General features: G+C 36.0%; 1 protein-coding gene and 1 pseudogene across 12 annotated transcripts in view; both read right to left on the reverse strand.

Annotated features, from left to right (window-relative positions):
- Nucleotides 1-22206, reverse strand: part of PDLIM5 (PDZ and LIM domain 5) — a gene marked incomplete at both ends in the record, with an annotated part of 222160 nt that overhangs the window by 72231 nt on the left and 127723 nt on the right. The window lies entirely within an intron of this gene.
- LOC308264493 (E3 ubiquitin-protein ligase RLIM-like) lies at nucleotides 6520-7853 on the reverse strand (annotated as a pseudogene). Its single transcript has one exon. The product of its transcript is annotated as an E3 ubiquitin-protein ligase RLIM-like (transcript).

Consider the following 22206-nt stretch of genomic DNA (forward strand, 5'->3'; position numbering starts at 1 on the left):
AGAGAATCAATGCAAATTACTAAAATCAGAAATGAAAAAGGAGATATCACCACAGATAGTGAAGAATTTAAAGGATTATCAGAAACTACTTTAAAAATTTATACTCCAATAGACAAGAAAACATGGAAGAAATCGATACATTCCTAAACAAAGTTAACCTACCTAAACTGAACCAAGAGGACATAGCAAGCCTAAACCAACCAATAGCAAACAATGAAATAGAAATGGCAATAAAAATTCTTCCATCAAAGAAAAGCCCAGGCCCAGATGGGTTTCCAGCTGAATTCTACAAAGCCTCCAGTAAAGAACTAATACCAATACTTCATAACTTATTCCAGGAAATTGAAAGAGATGGATCTCTCCCAAATTCCTTCTACGAGGCCAGTATCACATTAATCCCCAAACCAAATAAAGATACCTCAAGAAAGGAAAACTACAGACCAATATCTTTAATGAACATAGATGCAAAAAATCTAAACAAAATAGTAGCCATACGCATTCAAAACCATATCAAGAGAATAATACACCATGATCAAGTTGGTTTCATCCCGGAAAAACAAGGTTGGTTCAACATATGCAAATCAATACATGTCATCCACCACATAAATAGAATCAAGAATAAAAACCACATTATCATAGCAATAGATGCTGAAAAAGCCTTCGACAAAATCCAATACCCATTCATGTTAAAAACACTACAGAAAATTGGAATAAAAGGAACATACCTCAACATCATTAAGGCAATATACAACAAACCCAAAGCCAACATTATACTGAATGGGGAAAAACTGCAAGAATTTCCCCTAAAATCAGGAACAAGACCACTCCTCTTCAATAAAGTTCTTGAGACTCTTGCCACAGCAATAAGACAAGAGAAGGAAATCAAAAGAATTCAAATAGGAAGAGAGGAATTAAAATTATCCTTATTTGCAGATGACATGATCCTTTACCTCGAAGACCCTAAGAACTCAACCAAAAGACTTCTGGAGTTAATTAACAAATTCAGCAAAGTTGCAGGATACAAAATCAACCTAAAGAAATCAGAGGCTTTTCTTTATACCAACAATGAATCCACAATGAAAGAAATAAAACAATCAATTCCATTCACTATAACCTCAAAAACAATAAAATACCTAGGAATAAACCTAACCAAAGATGTAAAAGACCTCTACAACAAAAACTTTAAAACATTAAAGAAAGAAATTGAAGAAGACCTTGGAAGATGGAAAGACCTCCCGTGCTTGTGGATAGGCAGAATAAATATTATCAAAATGGTCATTCTGCCAAAAAATGATTTATAGATTCAATGCAATTTCCATCAAAATACCAACTACATTCTTCACAGACCTAGAAAAACCAATCATTAACTTTATATGGAGAAAGAAAAGACCTAGAATAGCCAAAGCAATTCTCAGCAACAAGAATCACACAGGAGGCATCACAATCCCAGACTTCAAACTATACTATAGATCAATAGTAGTAAAAACAGCATGGTACTGGCACAATAACAGGTACACTGACCAGTGGAACAGAATAGAAGATACAGAAACAAATCCACACACCTACAGTCAATTAATCTTTGACAAAGGGGCCAAACTCATACGCTGGAGAAAAGACAGCCTTTTCAAGAAATGGTGCTGGGAGAACTGGCTATCCATTTGTAGAAAGATGGAACTAAACCCCTATATCTCACCATGCACAGGAATCAACTCGAGATGGATCAAAGACTTAGAAATCAGACCAGAGACTGTGAAGTTTTTAGAGGAGAACATAGGCTCATCACTACAACATATAGGCACGGGCAGTAACTTTCTCAACAAAACCTCCGAAGCTCAGAAATTAAAGCAAGAATCAACAAGTGGGATAGCATCAAACTAAACAGTTTCTTCTCATCAAAGGAAACCATCAAGAACCTAAAGAGGAAGCCTACAGAATGGGAGAAGATCTTTACCAGTCACCAATCAAATAGGGGGCTAATATCCAGAATATACAAAGAGCTCAAAAGACTCTGCACTAGCAAAACAAACAACCCAATCAAGAAATGGGCAACTGAAATGAATAGACACTTTACAAAAGAGGAGATACAAATGGCCAATAGATTCATGAAAATATGTTCTTCATCATTAGCCATCAGGGAGATGCAAATCAAAACTACACTGAGATTCCATCTAACCCCAGTCAGATTGGCAAGCATAAAAAAATCAAACAATAATAAATGCCGGAGAGGATGTGGGGAAAGAGGAACTCTTTTACATTGTTGGTGGGAGTGCAAACTAGTTCAGCCACTATGGAGATCTGTGTGGAGATTCCTTAGAAAACTGGGAATAGACCCACCATACGATCCAGCTTTACCACTCCTGGGTATTTTTCCAAAGGGATTGAAAACAGAGAACTACAACAACATATGCATGCCTATGTTCATAGCAGCACAATTTAATAGCCAAAATTTGGAAACAACCTAGGCCCCCATCAACAGATGAATGGTTTGCAAAGTTATGGGAAATACACACAATGGAATTCTATTCAGCTATAAAGAACAAAATCATGTCATTTGTAAGAAGATGGAAAGGGCTGGAAAGCATTATGTTAAGTGAGATCAGCCAAACACAGAAAGAGAAGGGACATATATTTCCTCTAATATGCCCAAATGAGTGAGCATTGGGGATACCAGAGGGACTCCCGATAATGGAAGAGAAATCTCAGCAAAGTTTGAATGGAAAACTAAGAGAGAAAGGAGGCTGAACTTGATTGATGAGCGGCTATTTCCAAATAGGTGTAAAAGTACGAATATAGCAAGGTTAGCCTGGGTATTAATTATAGGGAGGGGGCAAGGGAAACGAGGGGGGGAGAGGGCACCAAATACAGATTAAATGTGTAACATTTATTTTCAATAAAATAAATTTAAAAAAAATAAGACTAGTAAAGAATAAAAATGCCCTGCAACCATGGCTTCTATGTACCTAGTATTGGTAAAACATTGGAAAGGGAAGTCAGTAAATCATTCAAAATATGAAATAAGGCAGTCTGCAAATTATTTGCATTCACAAAAGAACATAGGAGAATTAAGGGGGAATAAAAATATCCATCTGTAAAAAATGTCAACAACCACAAGGTACCACTGTATTCTTTTTTATTTTTTTTAATTTAATTTTTATTTTTTTATAAGTGGAACATATTGAGAGTGGTATACATTTACATTGTGCTTCAAGCCCTTCCCCTTCCCTTCCCCTCCCCCCCAATAGAGAGTATCCAGGTTAATCGTGTTGTATTTATGCTATTACACATATTCGTATGTAGCTCCTCCATTGAACAACCTCAGCTTTCTTCCTCTCCTATCCTTCCGTTCAAGCTTTGCTGAGATTTCCCCTCCATTATCTGGAATCCCTCTGGTATTATCACTACTCCCTAGCTTGAACATATTAGAGAAAACATATGTCCCTTCTCTTTCTGTGCTTGACTAATCTCACGTAACATAATGTTCTCCAGTTCCTTCCATCTTCCTGCAAATGCTATTATTTTATTTTTCTTTATAGCTGAATAGAATTCCATTGTGTGTATTTCCCATAATTTTGCAATCCACTCATCTGTTGATGGAGATCTAGGTTGGTTCCATATTTTGGTGCCACTGTATTCTAAGCGAGCTGTAAAAATGGGCCTTTTCAGAGGCATTTTGCAACATTTACCTCCTATCACACAGGTATTTGGGGAACTGACCAAATTTATGACTGATGCTTGACCCAGTTCAAGTTGAACCCTGGAAGCAGGTGGTTAAATACAAAGCCTATTAAGTGATACCCTTCATAAATCTGAGATACTGACACTAGGAGAGAATACTTGACACAGAAATTATGTTTTGGGGAATGGGTGACATCACTTGAGGTAATGCTTATAACTAAAGAGTTTCCTAATCTTTATTAAAGATTCCCATGATCATGTTCTTAAGCACTGTGTGTACCTCCTGGTGCTTAAGTTTTCAGCCCCCACCTCCATGAACACCAATAAGGTATAACTAATGTTTTCTTTAGAGCAAATTTTCCGAATTAGCAACACCCTCTTCTAGTGTTGCTACAGTCTGCACACTTTTTAATCTAACTTGTCCAATTTTGTTTTGTAGTATTAATAAATCTCAACCTTGTCAGCTGCTTGGAGCTAAAAAACAAAACACTGCAAATGTTTTATACTAGTAAGCTGAAATCTGAAATATTCAAGGAAGTACAGGTTTTAGTACTTTTCCCTATGCTTTGAACAATGAAAGCTCCCAACATTGTTTTTTTTTTTGTTCCTATTATGTTCCTATTACTGTATGAAGTTCAAAATAAGTCTTCAAGATAGAAACTTTCTGAAATAAAAAGTGCAAAGATACAAAATGAAATGTAAAGTCTTTTTCAAGAAAATGCTCTTGTGAGTATTAGGTATTTGGATGCTGTTGGGGAAAATAAAGATTTTTGTTCTCCACTGTACATCTGATACCTACAAACAACCTTGTCTCCAATATCCACAACATCAGTAAGTATACACGTCATGGACTTCGCAAAATAAGTAGCAAATTCCACTAAAAATACTTGCATTCTTTCTACACAGTCCAATGGATATGAGTGCTATCAAAAAAGGTGTCCTCATGCGCATATTCAATATGTGCATTCTACCGAAGGCTAAAAATTAAAGTTCTTTTTCCAGTGTTTCTGAATAGCTTCAATATCTACATTCATAATCAGTATTCTGCTTGAGGTACCTCTTCCTTTTAATACTTCAAAAGAGAGTAATACATATTGGGAGGTTAGGGAGGTACCTGTTGTCAATACCTTTCTTTTATGCGTAAAACATGCTGCAGTTGTAAAACTATTTTAAATGATCATGGATAATGGAACATTTAAGAACAAGAGGGAAATTGATTTGTTTTTAGCCAATCAGGACTACTCTGAAGATTGAAAGCCATAGTTCACAACCTTAAGGAGATAAGAAGGCTCACAAATATAAAGGAATCCTGACTTTTACATGTTTTTTTTTTTTAAGATAAAATGTATTGCATAAGTGCCATAAACAATAAAATCTGCTTATATTAAAAGAAAATAAGTGAAGCTTTATTTGGACATTATTTCCTTGCAAGAGCAGTACATATCCTTAGTAAACAACTACCGTATTTACAAGTAAACTTCCTTGACACTTAGGTAGGATTGAAAGCCAGAAGAAAACAGGACAGTAAGATGATAACAGTGAAGGTAGCCAGGTAATTCTGAAAGTGGGCTTGTTGATTTTGTAGCATGTCTATTTCTGGGTAGTTAGTTCATTTTGTTTAAGGGCCAAGGCCATGTTCAATCTCATTTTGGCCTATCAATTGTGCCAGGTGGTAGTGGTTCATTTTTCTTAAAGAAAAGCTCTGTCAAATTTGCTGATCTTCTGCTTCATCGATTAAAGAAGGATGGGTCAAGCTGCTACTGCTCTCACCATATACAACCAGTTTGTGTCTGCATTACTACAGTCTTTGTGAAGGCTTTAAATTCTTTAGAGCAGTTTCCTTTTCCTGTCTTTCACTTCCTGCCTAAATCCAAGTTAAAATATACAATTTCCCTTGCTTTATAACATATTTCGATTCTGCAGTCCTTTCTCCTTTTCATGGCACAGTAGCTGTTCACATACATTAAATATAATAGATATGTTCTGCTCTTGACATCTACACTTACAAAAATCAGCTTCTTTGTTTGGTGTGGTTTTTTTTTTAACTATGTTGGCTCACAAAAAACAATTTTCTCATTTCTAAGCATGGTACTTTACAATTTTTAATGCATTAATACAACATTGCATTGGAAAAGTACTGAGCCTCTACAAAATAGCTTTACATTTTTAAACAAATGAATGTGATTTTTTTCACTTACACAAGCATAGGTTTTTTAATATTTCCAAAAGATAAATATTTCAATTAAACTCACTCTACAGTATGCCACAGTGATGGGCTTAGGAGACAATTATATACTTAGCCTAACTTTAGTGTTATTTACACTGACATGTCCAGTATCACCTAGTCTGAAAGGTGAATAAAAATATTCAGAATGTGGCTGAATTTGTGTCAACTAAACTGGAAATGGTATACTTTTAAGTGAGTAATCAAGAAACACTTTAACTTATGTCTTAATTGGAAATTTCCTTTGCCCCCCTCTCCTATGGCATGGGAAACTTTGAAGATCAACACAAAACAGACAGGAACCAGTGCTAAGGCTGATCTTTTAAGATAACAGAAGAAAAACTGACAAAAACACAGGATAAATTATCAGTAATAGAAATGCTATCAGGTCAACTGGTACTGAAGTCAAATTTTTTAGGTCCTAAAATGTTGCTTTTTACATACTTCCTTTTACTCTGGAACAGAAACTGGAGAAAGGACATGTTTTCCTTCAGAAAGTAATGACTCAACTCAGGTTGTTCCTTTACATTTAAGCACCACCCAAAAAAGTGGACATAAATCAAGTGATTCCTATTTGCCTGTCACTATACCAGCTACATAGCTGAGAGTTCAGATCTTAATTATACAACACTTTCCCTGTTACCAGAAGCTAAGACTGCTCTGCAACAAATAGGACAGATAGAATTCTCACTGTAGATAAAGTAGCTCAGCTCACCAAAACCTGTCATTATCTGCCTCAACATGGTCTGAATTGCAACCAATGCAGTCTCACTTAAACTGGTATATAAGATTCTACAAATTGGAATTCTGATGATACTGACATAGGTTCTTACACCTGCCCGCTCAGAACATGAAAATGTGTGCCTAAGACCTTCTTGTTCACTTTCGTAAATGACAGTGTTGTTTGGTGTCTGAGACCTTGATGGAGTTATGCTAGCTATGCTATCTCTCTGCCAATACTCTCCAGGATGAACTCTTCTTACTTGAAGATCGAGGACCATGGTTGGAGGCCTCTGTCCAGAATCTGCAGATTCACGATTGCTGGCTGTGTCCAAAGAGCCCGTTTCTTAAGAGGCATTTCTTGCTCCTGAAGCTGCAAAAAGACCTGTACTTAGCAACTCGGGTCCAATTATCTGTTGTCTCAGTGTCACATGGTGGCAGGTTCTAGAACTTCACTCAGGCTGATTTGCCAAAGGGTGCTCAAAAGTCTGAGATGAGATACTATGATGAGATCTTTGTGGAATTTCACTCATTGGATACAGAGGTGATCTACTTCTTTCTGCTCTTGCTCTGGTTCTCTGATGGTCTGGGCTCCTGCTTCTTGCTCTTCTCTGACCTCTGGTAGGTGGGGCTTCTCCTGTTGATGCTTCAGTTGAATTTTGTTCTGACCTAGATGGCCTTGTAGACACCAATTCAGACCGTGGACTTTCCACTTGTCTTTGGCTGCTGTTTTCCAAATTTTCTCCACTAGAACGCCTTGTAGCTGGCTCATTTTCCTTCTCTGGGTTTTGGCCGCCATTATTACAGTGAACGTTTATCTCCTAACTGAATGTGAAATCACCACTGTTTGGATTAGTCTGGCTCACAGCCCTCCAAGACTGGTTTCCTCTTTGTCTACTTCTTGTTGTATTTCCAGTTTGTCTGACAGAATTAAGCCAGTCTATTATAGAGTCACCACTGGACACATCATCTGAAGAATCTCCACCTCTATTTCATCTGAGTTTCGTGGTGGTGGACCCTCTTTAATTTGTTGCAGTCTTCTCAGCAACTCTTCCTCAGTACTTTCACCTGGGGTGCCTAGCAAGTTGTTATCTTTCATAAGCCTATAATCTTCACTCAGATTATTCACATACTGATAGAAAGCTTCTTCCCTATCCAACTGATCCATTTGACTTCTGCGCTATGCTGCGGACTGATCACCACTTACTTTATCGCTAGAATCAGAGTTTTCCATCTTGAACAAGTGGAAAATTATCTAACTGTTATGACATACTATTGAAATACAGCAAACTGGATATTAGTTTTCTTCACACTCTGTGGAATAAGTATGGTGAAACTGTCTTGGGAAGGAACGTGGCTGTCTCCTCCATCTTGAAATTAATTCGGTTTGGGGGTTGGGGGGCTGCCGCCTTGGCTGGGGCTCCTTCGCACCTTGGCGCCTGCCCCTGGCGCTGTTCTCAGAGGGCACTCAGGCAGCCATTATCTTCCCCATTGTTACCAAGCAGTGGCTGGAAACGACTCTTATAATCACTATTATACCAGTGGTTTTAGAATTGTCTAGCTGCTCTCTGGCTTCCCTTCTTGCCAAATCCTGCCCCATCCATTTTATCTTATCAATCTTTGAATTAAAACCTTCCTTGCAATGAATTCCCTTTACAGTTAGGACAATATCCATAATCTTTAACATGCTCTACAAATCCCTGAATGTAGTCATGAACTACTACTCCTCAACTATCTTTCCACAAATTTTCCCTTTATTTACTAAATTCCACTGCACTAGATTTTTTTCAGTGACTTGAACAAAGTTCTTCCATAATTCATGCTATTATTCATTAGTAATAATAGTATTAATTTCACCTTAATATTTAACATATATTTTCATGATGAAAATAACTGCTTTCTCATCATTGAATTTATATAAGGCACAGACAGTCCTTGCAATAAGCTTACAGTACAGGTACTAAATTTAACCTCAGTAATTTGCTAAAGCAAATAAGAGTGATACTGGCACCCACAGTAATAATAGCTCCAGTGAGTGGAGAGAACAGAAACTAGTTGTAGAATGTTAGAGCTCTCTATATGTAATAAAATTTCTACATGATAATCTATCTCATCCAGATTGTGATGGAATTACATGTAAATTATGCAGGAATAAATTCCTAACAGGACAAACTTTACAAACATCTAAGAAAGAATGTAGGAACATTCTGTGGCAGAATAAAAACTTCAAGTCTCCAATTAAAAATTAAAATGCCTCCTATTCTGCATTTAAATATGATAAAAAACTTTAGTATAACTAACAAGTTATAACATTAGTATAAATAACAAGTTTTCAGTAAGAAGGAAAAAACCGTAAACCTCATAATGTGTATTTTATAGCAGATAAAGGAGGGAAATGACAATAAGTTGTCCTCAATATTTCTAATCTTCTACAAAGCAAACTTTCACACAGAATATTGCTAAAGCAGAAACTAAAATATATCAGGGACACAGCGGGAGTCTGCCCTTTTGGGGTTCAATGACACAGCAAAGTATTTATTTTAGCAAAGGAAATTGTTAGTCATCTGGAAAAAATGATTATTTCTACTAGTTTCCCGAAAATAGATTTGTTGAGGGCATTCATTTGTAATTGTGATTGCCCTTCTAGAAAATTAAATCAACCAAACTCAGGTGTAATACCTCTGGCATTCTAAATCACAGCTAAATATATTAACTGATTTCAACCATCTTTGAGCTTTATATGTGGGGGTACAAGGAAAACTATGTGTTAGGGATTAAACAAAGGTAATGAAGTAAATTAGCAAACAAGAAAAATACCACCCCAAATGAGGTTTATTTTGAGAGTAAAAAGGGGGGAAAAAGGTTCAAGAAAACCTTCCTTTCTTCCTTCCCTATGGAATCCAGGCCTTAAGCAGGACAGGCAAGCGCTCTATAGGTATACCCCCATCCCGAAGAATTATTTTTCTAGGAGTTTGTCATTACTGAAGCACGGGAAAGACAGAAAACCAAAAATAAATAAATAAATAAATAAATAAATAAATAAATAAAATAATTGTTAAAGGAACTGGAACTTTGGAACTTCTATTTGTCACTAAAGTTTGTGCCCCCCCCCCAAAGTTCTATGTTGAAATCTTAAACCTTTGTGTGATGGTGTTAGGAAGTGGATGATTAGGTCTTGAGGGCAGAGTTCTGATGAAAGGGACTGGAGGGCTTGGGTTTTCTTGCAGTACTAGAGACAGAACCCAGGGCCCTCCAGCATCCTAGGAAAGTACTCTACCACTGAGTTACAATCCAGCCATTTAGTGCTCTTATAAAGGAAACACCAGGGAGTTCTCCTTTCCTTTTAGCCATGTGAGGACATAGGAAGAAGACAGCAGTTGATGAACCATGAAGCTGATTCTCAACAGACACTGAGTATACTAGAGCCTTGACATTAAATTTCTCAGCCTCCAAAACTGTGAAAAATAAATATTTGTTATCTAAGCCACTCAGTGGCTATATCTCTTTGTTATAGCAGCCTGAAATGACTGAGACATTTGTATTGGGGAAGTTTTTCTCTTTATTGATATATTCCATTTTCTCTTACCTTTGGGACTCTGCCTTAACTCTTAACACATTTCTGTGCTATTATTTTTCCCTATAGAAATTTACTACTGTTAAGTGTCCAGTCTTAATATTTTGTAAACTCTAGAGCTATCTGTATAATTTTTTGAGAAATAACACATATTCCAGAGGAAATATTCTATGGGGTTGAGGATAGGACAGGTAAATATAAGTATTCACTAAACAGCATATATATATATATATATATATATATATATATATATATATATATATATATATGAGCAGGCATGATGAAGCACACTTGTAATCCTAGTACTTGGAAGGCTGAGACAGGAGGATCATAGATTCAAGTCTGGCCTCAGCAATACAGTGAGACCCATTTTAAAATAAATAATAAAATAGGGCTAAGGGTGTAGCTCAGAGATAGAATACCCTTGGGTTCAATCCCTAATAACACACACACACACCATGAAAATTTTAACATATAATAGCAACTTAAAACTTACTTGGAATTATTTCCTGGTAAAAGGCTGTTTTCAGTAAGTTCAAGGCATTTTCTCAGTACCAACCTTAGACATCTCACTATGCATAACCAATTTCTTTACTAGATCATTCCTACTAATGACTTCAGGGATCACTACTAGTTAGAAATAGCTTTTTTCCCATAGGGCAAAAAAAAATGCTATTCTGTAGTTTTAATATGATTGTATTATCACACTACAAACTATATTATGATGAGAGACTATAATGTACCAATAAAATTATAAAAGTTATATTTTCCATCCCCAGTACCACAAAAAAGTGTGTGTGTGTGTGTGTGTGTGTGTGTGTGTGTGTGTGTGTGTATGTGTATTTCAGGATAAAAAGCATAAATGATATATTATTCTATTCCAGAATGTTGAAACAATCTGTTCTCTATTTAAGTATTTATATTTATCTATTTAAATATTCACTTATAAAAATATAAGTGACTCTGAATGCCTGACATTCAACAGCCAACTACTGTGAGGTGTTTTGAGAAAGCCACCTGAGCACCTCAGCACCTCAAGCTCTACATAGTGTCTTACCAAGTGGCCACATTCTCTCCAGCTAACATTATAATTTATATGTCCTAACTCTGCCATAATCATTCATTCATTATAACAAAAAGAATTACCTGAATTTCCACTTTGTTCCAGGCATCCTTACACTCCTATGACCACTTTAATTTCCTCCCCTTGTAGAGTTCACATTTTAGTACCCACTTTCCTCTAACAGACCCTAAAGATGAATCCCATGCTGCTTTCCAACTCTGTTGACCTGCTACAACCAGAGGTGTCAATCCCTTGGGTCATCCAGCATCTCTACTGCTTTGTGTATCCCCTAATCCAATCAATTTCACATCCCTCTCAGTCCTTACCAAGCCATTATCATTTGATGTACACTTTATTATTCTACGGCTTTGCAGTCTCTTCCAACAGAGGCAGCCTATTCCCTCATACCTGGTATTCTGAAAAATCTGGAGATGAAACAACTGTCTTCTTCATTACTGTTCCTAATACCATCAGTCATCTTCAATCCTCCAAAATCCAAAGTCTTCATCTTTGAGGGTAATATCATCTCTCCCCCCCAACCCCCGTGCTGGTGGTAGAACTTGGGGCCTCACATATGCTAGATAAACACTCTACCACTAAGCTACATCCCCAGGCCTCATTTCTGTAAATTATTCAGTACCAACCCACGTCACTGTCTTGTCTATGCCTCATCCACTGCTTGCTTCAGCCCCTGGCTCACTGCCTTCCTCTTTCCTCCATTCTCAAAATCTTTCCTGATGACTTCAATGTCATGTTGGTTTACTGAATAACCTACTATTTGACTTTCCCATTTCAATGATATATTTCCTTGAAGGCTAAGCCTCAGACTTGGACTAATTCAGCCATGAATTCCAAAATTCATAACCTTTACTTTTTCACCAAAAAGTACAATACATGTGAAATATAGATTTTAAGCATCATATTTTTCCCCTACCCAATCCTTTACCACTTAAGTCTATTAGCTTTTTTAATGAACTGAGTTGACACTTACTGATTGAATTCTTAACCAAATTCAATGACTTATCATTTTCCATTCATTCTATTTTATCACATAATATTCCTTCAACCCTGCCAGCTCTTCTTCTAAAATGCAAATGTATTCAATTGTCTTCATCTCCATTACTAACTCCATGGCTTAAACGACTCCACTTCTTGAATGAACTATGGGAATACTCATAATGGTCTCTGGTTTCCATTATTTCTCCCTTACAATTAATTTTCCATAGTACACAGAATAATTGTTTAGAAACATATGTCAGTTATTACTCCCATGATCATAATCCTGCTTTGGGTATCTCATTTAATTGGGGAAGACTCTAAATTCCTTAATACCACCTTAAGAAAATAAAAGATCTGGCTACTTCTTCATTCAATTTCTTTTCACTCTTCCCCCTTATTTACTAAATCTGTTCTTAACAGCCTTCTTTAATTTCCTTAAAAACACCACACTGATACCAATTCTCAGAACCTTGGCACTTGTGGTTCGCTCTGTCTGGAGAATACATTTCCATCTCTGCATGACTGACTCCTTAAGGTTATACATGTTCCAGCTCAAATAACTTTTTTTCTACCTTTTTTTCTCATTATATTCATCATATTGCCCTATTCCTTTATAAATACATCCTAATGATTGCCATTCTGATTGGGGTTAGATAGAATCTCTGTGTAGTTTTCATTTTTGTATATCCCTGATTGCTAATGATGTTGAATATTTTTCATGTATTTATAGGCCATTTGAATTTCTTATTTTGTGAAGTGTCTATTTAGTTCAATTACCCAGAATCAATGAAGGGATCACTCCCACTGACATTAAGTACATATGTAAGATACTAGTGTCAATCTCAATGCCCTGTGTGGGGAAGGGGGAGTGGGGAGGGAGCCAGGGGAAAGCCCTCAAGTTCTGTGTGTCTATATGTCACTAGGACTATGAACTGCACTATGATGTGAGACTATAATGCATTAATAAAAGCATAAAAATAAAAAATAAAATTTAAAATATATCTTAATCTAAGACAGAATTACTTACTTTCTCATTGTATGTCTGCTTCTCTAGACTGCATCTATAATAGCAACTTGACTCTGCTATAAATCAGCACCCAGAATAGTGAGTGGCTCAAAATAAGTACTTTATAACCACATGTTGTATTTATTATATTCAATCTATATAGTCAACCCCAGGCATCCTATGGATACCATAATTTGAAGACATTCAGATCTCATCTAAAATGGCAAATTATTTCCATATAACCTACACATATCTTCCCATGTATTTCAAATTATCTCTAGACTATGTATAATGCCTAATGCAATGTAAATGCTATGTAAATGGGTTTTATGCAGTGCTATTTAGGAAATAATAACATATGCATTGCAATATCCATACATGTGCAATGCAAATGAAAATATTTTCTAGATTTGCACTTGGTTGAATTCATGAATGAGGAACAAAGACCAACTGAAGTAAACATTAGCAGGGACCACTACTAATCTGTGAGATCTGAGAATAAAAATGTTTAGGGAAGATACCATAGCTTGGATTTAGGTTATCAACTAGTATCAATTATTCATATAAATGCTTCTGACTCAAAGATAGATCAATTGTTCCAGTATTTTTTCAACTGACTTCCCTGGGATTATCTATGAAACTGTCAAAGACTGACATGAAAGATAAAGATAATATGCTTGATAGGATTTACTATTTCAGAACAGAATTATTGCTTGCCTTATACATGTAGAAGTGATAGGATGTTACTCTTATTGGGTTTATTTTCTTGTAAAACCTCTATTTCTATCTCTTAAAAAATATTTAGTTCTGCTAACCTTATCTGATCCAAGCGTCAAAGAGCAAAATGTTTTGATTCAATCTGCATGTAATGATATTATTTTTTTCCTTTTTTTTTTTTACTATTTTCCTAAACTCCCAATGTATTTTTTTTTCAGTACTGAGGATGGAATGCAAGGGCATTCTACCCCCAAGCTATACCCCAGCCCCATTTTTTTATTCTTTATTTTGAAACAGGGTGTCATTGAGTTGCAAAGGACCTAAGTAGTTGAGGCTGTCCGCAAACCGCAAATCCTCCTGTCTCAGCCTCCCAAATGCTAGAATTATAGGCTTATGCCACAACGCCCGGCTTTTCCCAATGTATTTTTGAAAGATGATCTGGTTACAGAACATGTATGATATATCTTCCAGCTTCATTATATTTGCATACTTAGGCAGCAGGTTGTAGAGGTCTTCCATCCAAGTCACTGATTAACCCTCTAAACAATATCCTTTGGTTAAACTACTTCAACCTATCAATGTAAAAACTTGAAAATCATTAACCTCCATGTATTATTAAATTCAAAGAGACCTTAAGAGCCTTTCTTTGATGACTTATTAAAATTAATATTTCCCCCAACCATCCAAAATATGTTAATCTGGATGTGATCTGCTTCTTGAGAACTTATTCTGGGTCTTGGTAATTCTGCCCACTGTTTTTCAGTGCTCACTGGCTATGCTTTTAAGAATGTCTTCTGGTTTTTTTTCCCAAAGTACTTCAAGGTCAAACTACTTTACATCTTAAAGTTAACAATAGTTTTCTTTAAAAGAAAAAAATTAGTGCTATGTTTATCTCATTTCTCTCTATTTTCTTTTCCATTCTTCAAGATTAAAAAACAAAATGCAGACACTGTTACTTATCAAAACTCATCTGTAAGTTCTCCAAATATTGTGGCTGTAAATCATTGAGAAAAAAACACTGGAGAGGACCATTTAGAATCACTTTCTATCCGGGCATCAATTTCTTCTGGGATGTAAATCAACCTAAACTCTTTTAGTACTTGCTTCTTAAGTTTCGGTTATTTTGATTGCTTGTGTCTTTCAACAATAAGCACTGGCTTCACAGTCACCACTGACAGCATCACTTCTGGCTTGAACGTTTGTTTAAATCTAGAACCTTTTCTTTCTCTTTTGATTGTGGTGGATGTACATTTTCTTAACATCATGTGGTGCTGCTCCAACATCCCAGCTAAGACTTTCATTGATTTTAACAAGAAATTTGATTCCATTGGTGTAATCTAAGGTTAAGTTTGAGTTCATCAAGTTTAAGTGTTGCTTCTCTGTATTAAACCTCAAATTTACCCATGTCTAGCCAATGATGATGTATAACTGTCTGAAGCCATTAAGACATTTCAGAAATTCATTCTAAAATTTTTCTTATGAATTACTTATCAAATTAAGGAATAAAGCATATTAAAAGACAAAGTAGTGTGTACCACTAACTAAAAATTCTACAGATATCCTAGCTTTAACATATCCTCTGTTCAAAAAAGCAAATTCAGATTCTTCATTAAATCAGGTGAATCAGCAAGATGAACACCTACCACAAAGGACGACGCAGAAGTAGCACTCAGCAAATACCTTTAATAGATAGAAAAACGGAAATCCAAAAGAGTATATATAAACAACTGAGGCTGATTTTAAAAGAAATGTAATTTGAACCGGGAACAGTGGCACACACATGTAACACCAATATGTGGGAGGCTAAGACTAGTTAACTGTAAGTTCAAGGCCAGTCTTAGCAACTTAGTGAGACCTTATTTCAAAATACAAAGAGACTAGGTGTATAGCTCAGTGGTAGAGTACCCTGAGGTTTGATGGCCAGTCCAAAGGAAGGGAGGGAGGGAGGGAATTGGGGGAGAGAAAGAGAGAATGAGAATTGGAAGACAGAATAATATATCTAAGAAAAGGAAAAATAAGATGTGTACATATCCTTACCTGCCATTTATTTTATAACATATCAAGCAATATGATAATTCTATTTCTTTTGTAAATTCATACCATCATAATAAACAAACCTTCACATAAACATAAAAGCAGGAAAATTTGGTCTTCTGAAATCTTCAGTGTAACAAATGCTTAAAATTGAATAGCATCAAAAGATAAAAATTAAAATTCCATCATAGTAAAGACTGCCTATTATCAGGGCTCTCAACTTTTTTTGAAACTGATTTCTTTTGAAGCTAAAAAATTATGCTACAACAGTCTTCTTTTTACATATTTTAGTTCAGATATGTATGGAGGAGAAACTCCATTGGAGACCGGGAGTGGTCTAGGGGAAGGGGAAGAAGGATCAATAAAGGAATTACTTCAATTGACATTAAGTACATATGTGAGAATACCAATGTCAACTTCAATACCATATATGAGGAAGGGGAAGAGGGGACGGAGCTGAGACAAAGCTCACCAAGTGCGGTGTGCATGTATGTCACTATCATTGTGAAGTACTTTATGATGTGAGATGACAGTGCACCAGTAAAATTATACTAAAAATAAAAATTAATACTTTCTGCTTTATTTCAGTAAAGTAGGTTTATTGTATACTGTATTTCTTTAAAGGTGAAATAGAATCCAAACAACATCATAAAGAAGGGTTACTGATCTTATACAATTCTGCTTTTAAGGAACTTGGTACATATTCTGGACCACTGAAAGTCAATGTTGTATATTACAAATACTGATTTTTATGAATAAAATATCCTTATAAAAATGGTAAAAATCCAATTTTAACTTGGAAAAACATACAAGAATTTCCAGAGTTAAAGAGAATTAAATTTTAAAAAATTGTAGTACTAGGGATGGAACCCAGGAGCATTCTACTTCTAAGCTACACCCCCAGCTGATTTTCTCTCTTATTTTGAAACAGGATCTCACTAATTTGCAGAGAGCTTCACTAAAGTTGCTGAGGCCTGACCACAAATCTGCAATCCTCCTGTTTAAGTCTCCCAAGTATTGTGATTACAACCATGCCTGGCTAGAATAAAGTACTTTTTGCATGAAAATACAAAGTAGTTAGGAACTATATTCCCTTCCTCAATAATTTAAGATTTCTATTCTCTTAGAATTGAGGTGTAGTAATTACTTATGTTCAATAGATGGCGGTGTTTATATTGCAATCACCAAACCAGTGTCTGCATAATACAGTATAAGGCACCAGAAGAAAATCCGATCAAGTACAAATACTCCTATTTTGCAACTGACAAAAGTTACTTGATCACATACCAATTATTTTGACCTGCGATCTTCTCTTCCAGTTGGCAAACATATTTTGTGGAAACATGTGTGGTGGTATCAGGTAAGAGATTCTATCTGGCTAATTTAAAATTTATTTTTAAAAAGTAATATAAATATACTGTGGAAATGTTGGTGTTCTGTCTTTTGGGGCAAGTGTAATAATTAATTCTTACTTCATGAAAAGAAAAAATGAGCAAACATCAGTTAAGGGAACAACTCCCATTTTCTTTGCAGAACATTTGAAGAACAGTAGTTTGAGGTAATAATTAACCAACTCATGTGCATCTTAATAAAGCCATTTAAGAGAAACCAGTATATTTGTGAAACAGAACAATAATGAAGACATGGGACTAATTGGAAAACTATGTTTTTTATTTATCTCTTTTATGGGACAATGTATCTGTGAATAAACTGAAATTAAAAAAAACTTGTAAAAGAATATGCTTGGAAGTATTTATGTAATTTCTACTTTCTAAACTATCAATGAAGATACAAAGGTGATAAGTATCTGTTAGTGAATAACTTAAAATCTATTCTTCCAGTGCCCAAATCCCATTCTGGTGGCCATTGGCTAAAAATCATGCGGACATTTTTAGTACTAAAGGACAGCTGGTAAGAGGCTATTTTCTCCGAATAACTTTTTGAGTTTTGTGCAATGTAACTAGTGACCCGAGTTTAAATTGTTTTTCTACTAAAAAGAGAAGCAGTCAGTTCTTTCTTGACAAGTATTTTAATTCTTTGAAAACTAGGAAACCATATCATGCATCCTAAGTCTTAACCATAAGTGTGAAAAATAAACATACAACATTCCTTAGGCAAGGAAGATAAAGATTGATAAAAGTATGTTTTTTCTGGGCATGGTTGCACATGCTTGTAATCCCTGTGTTTGGGAGGCAGAGACAGGAGGATCACGTGGGTTCGAAGCCAGCCTCATTGGCTTAAGAGACCCTGTTTCCATATAAAAATAGGTCTGGGAGTGTAGCCCAGAAGTAGAAGGGTTTCCAGGAACCCCAGTACCACCAAAAAAAAAAAAAGTATGTTTTGATCATAAAAATTTTAGATAAATTTGTCTAAAATGCTATATAGAACATATAAATACTAAAATATACTTTATAGACCATATAAATACTAAAAACTTTAAAGTGCCTATTAAATTAATACTTCTATATAACAGAAATACAAGAAAACCATCTTTTAAATTAAAATAAACTGCTGTGCCTGACAATAAGTGAAATTTTATTTATACGGCTTCCCCAAATTCTCTATTCTGGTAGGCCACTTATTATTACTTGTATCACTGTTATGTTACTAATATGATGGTTACTGCCTCACTTATTTACTTACATCTGTAGTATAAAGGAGCAAAGCAGAGCCGTGTGCATGAAAGGCACACATTGTACCAGTAAGCTACATGCCTAGCCCTGTTGCTTCTTTTAAATCAATGTTGTAGAGAAGATTGTTAACTTTAATCATTTCCTTAGTAATGACAAAGTTATTCCTGTTGTTTTTTCCAATTAGAGCACTAACCAAGCATCTCATATTCCTGTTTTTAAGATTAGTTATTTTCCCTCCTAGGAGTTACCATGATGTTCATTACTGAACACTCCAAAATTCCAAAGAAGGCTTAAGAAACAAATACTCATTTAGTAAAGAGACATCTTAATTCTTTTCTTCCCCTTATAAGAAAAATGATTTAGTAAAGAGATCATATCAGGGTAGAAGTGTCAACTTTGGGCAATAAAATTACCCAAAGCACAATAATTGTCTTTTCAAGCAAATTAGGTATGGTTCCACTTTTCTTCTTTTTGGGGGGTGGGAGGTGCTGGGATTTCAACCCAGGTGCCTTCTACCTCCTAGCCACATCCCCAGCCCTATTTTATTTTTCATTTGGAAACAGGATCTCACTAAATTGCTGAGGCTGGGTTTAAACCTCGTCACAGCCTCCTAAGTACTGGGATTACATGTGTATGCCCCCACTATCTGCTTCCACTTTACTTTTTTTTTTTTTTTGGTGGTACTGGGGTTCCCGGAAGCCCTTCTACCTCCGGTATACACTCCCACGGGCTATACTCCCAGACCTATTTTTTAACATTTTTATGTGGAAACAGAGTCTCTTAAGCCAGCGAGGCTGGCTCCGAACCAGCGCGATCCTCCTGTCTCCGCCTCCCAAGCGCGGGGATTACAAGCGTGCGCCACCACACCCGGCCACTTTACTTTTAATATATGTATTAATGTCTTGATATTTTTATGAAAATTTAATCCTACATTGAATTTCTAATTAGAATGTTGCCTCTCATGCTGTAACTCATTTTCATAAAGTTCAGCAATCAGAAAACTGAAGAAATTGGCAATTATATAAAATGAGTAACTATTAGTGCCAAATGTGGCCAGAAATAAATAAATAATAAAATAAATAATAAAATGCTTGTATTCAAAGGGTGATAATTTAGCTGAGGACATAGGACAAGGAGACAAATACATTTCATCTGAAGTACAAAGGAAGTACAACAAGAGAAGTAACAATAATGCTTTCAGCTGGATCCATGGCAGTATGCTTCTAAGAGCTTTCAATGCTAATCTGTCAAACTAGGGTAAGTACAAGAAAAGCAGTGGGTGTATGTTATGAACAAAATTTTGCCACCCCCCCCAATTCACATATCAAAGCCCTAATCCTCTGGGTGACTGAATCCGGATATAGGTCCTTTGAATTGGTAATTAAGGTTAAATGAAGTTATAATGGTAGGACCCTAAATCTGTATGACTGATGTCCTTATAAAAGGAAAAGAAGAATTAAGATGTTTTAATCTCCTTACCTGCCTCCTGTTTTGTACCATTCTTTCCTGTGAACTCCTACAGAGGAAAGGCTTTGGGAGGACACAGCGAGAAGACAGTTGTCTATGAGCCAGGAAAAGACACTTCACCAGAAACCAACCCTGTTGGTACCCTGACTTGAACTTCTGGCCTCCAAAACTGAGAAAAATAAATTTCTGTTGTTTAAGCCACCTAATCTGTATATCTTGTTATGACACAGCTGATTTATATAGTGCATTTCTAATTTAAGTAGATTGACAGAGATTAATCATGCAGTCCTAGCATCTACCTTTAAGACGAGCCATTTCAGTTGTAGACCTTTACTTACACAGCTCCAGCTGTGTCTATGCAGAAATACTATGTCCATTAGACTAATTTTTCTTCTCATTTACGACATGAAGACTCTTATCTTTGAAGAGCTCATATTTCATGTGAAAATAGGACATGTAGACAAATATCCACAACATAAATTAGAAAAGGAGGTACCAAGAGAGAAGTAAAAACCGTATGTGCTATGTTAGTTAAGAAGTAAGAAAATTATTTCTACTGTGGGTTGGGGTGGTGGAGAGGACACACTATAGGTAATAATATGTTGTTGGAGTTATAAGAAAGGTAAGAAAACCTTGCAAAATACAGCATTTGCACTCATCCCAGTCATTCTCAGTAGTACAACACTGGCAGGTATAATTCTTTGTTCTGTGGGATTATTCAGTGTATTACAAGACATGTAGTATCTTTAAGCACCCTCCTGAGCTAGCAACCTTGTGAGGTGTGCATATTATCCGACACATTTCCAAAGGCTACTCAACAGCAGCATATCCCCTAGAAAAGAACTTAGAAAATAGCAGACATTTTCAAATAAAAATTATTAAATGGCAGACTAAAGAGCTTGTAGATATTCTAAAATGCTGCATATGGAAAATTATAACATGTAAATTTTAAGTCCTATTCTCCTCTTTTAAGTTCATTATATTTATTCAGACAATCCCCCTTTTCATTTTGAAACTTTTCATTTCATCGTTTCATTGATAAAACTCTAACTATATTTAATTTCTATGTGTCTTCACCTATTCATTACTCCTAGGTAGATTCTGATAGAATCAACAAATAAACATTGTAAGTAGGGCAAAGAAAAGTAGATGCATCTTTCATTGGGTTTTCATACACCTTTAACTGATCTTTTATTTTAAAGATTTCCCAAAATAGTGTGATTGCTGAAGATTTAAGGAGGAAGATGGGAAGTGACAAAGACAAAACAGACTATGTGGAGAACCTGTGTAACCGAGGTCCGAACTGGGATCTCAAAGATTATGACTGATTCCAATGCAGATCAAGTTCTCCAAAAAGTAGATGTCAAGACCAAGTTTTGCTTGGAGGGTCCTTATCAAGAAATGCCTCTAGGACCAAAAGCTGTGAAAGAGAAGGTCCAGACAGCAATAGTAGGCAAAAGCTGAGTTGACAGTCAGGACTGGGAACAGCCTCAGCTGAACCCATGGCAGCTCTGCAGCTAGAAGAGCCCTTTCAAGTTGTGCCTAACTAGGCTGAAAAGACCAGGCTTTCCACCTCCCCTTACCCCCACCAAGACCAATCAAGCAGTTCACTGAGTGTGGGTGACTGAGGTGACACATGAAGGCTGCCTGCTCACCGCATTTCCAGCAGCAGTGGTATCAGGTCCTCCACTGAAATACTCCACCATCTGGGTAGGCATTGCAGTGTCCACCACAAAGCCTAACTTCATTTTTATTTTTATTTTTTTTGGTACTGGGCATTGAACCTACTGGCATTCTACTTCAGAGCTATGCCCTTAGCCCCTTTTATTTTGAAACAGTGTCTTGCTAAGTTGCTGAGGGTCTTCCTGTTACTGTGGCTGATCTCAAACATGTAATCTTCCTGCCTCAGACTACCAAGTACTGGGATTAGAAGAATGCACCACCATGCCTAGTTTAACTCCACCTTTTAAATTAAAAACTCAGGCACAAAAACTAGTCAGTTACAAAACTGAGCCTAAAGCCTAGAATTATTCATCACTCTATTTTCCATTATTTCTAACAAAACAAAAACAATACCTATTCTGCAAAGACTGA

This window comes from Muscardinus avellanarius (genome assembly GCF_963383645.1).
Source record: "Muscardinus avellanarius genome assembly, chromosome: 6".
In the NCBI taxonomy this organism is placed as follows: Eukaryota; Metazoa; Chordata; class Mammalia; order Rodentia; family Gliridae; genus Muscardinus; species Muscardinus avellanarius.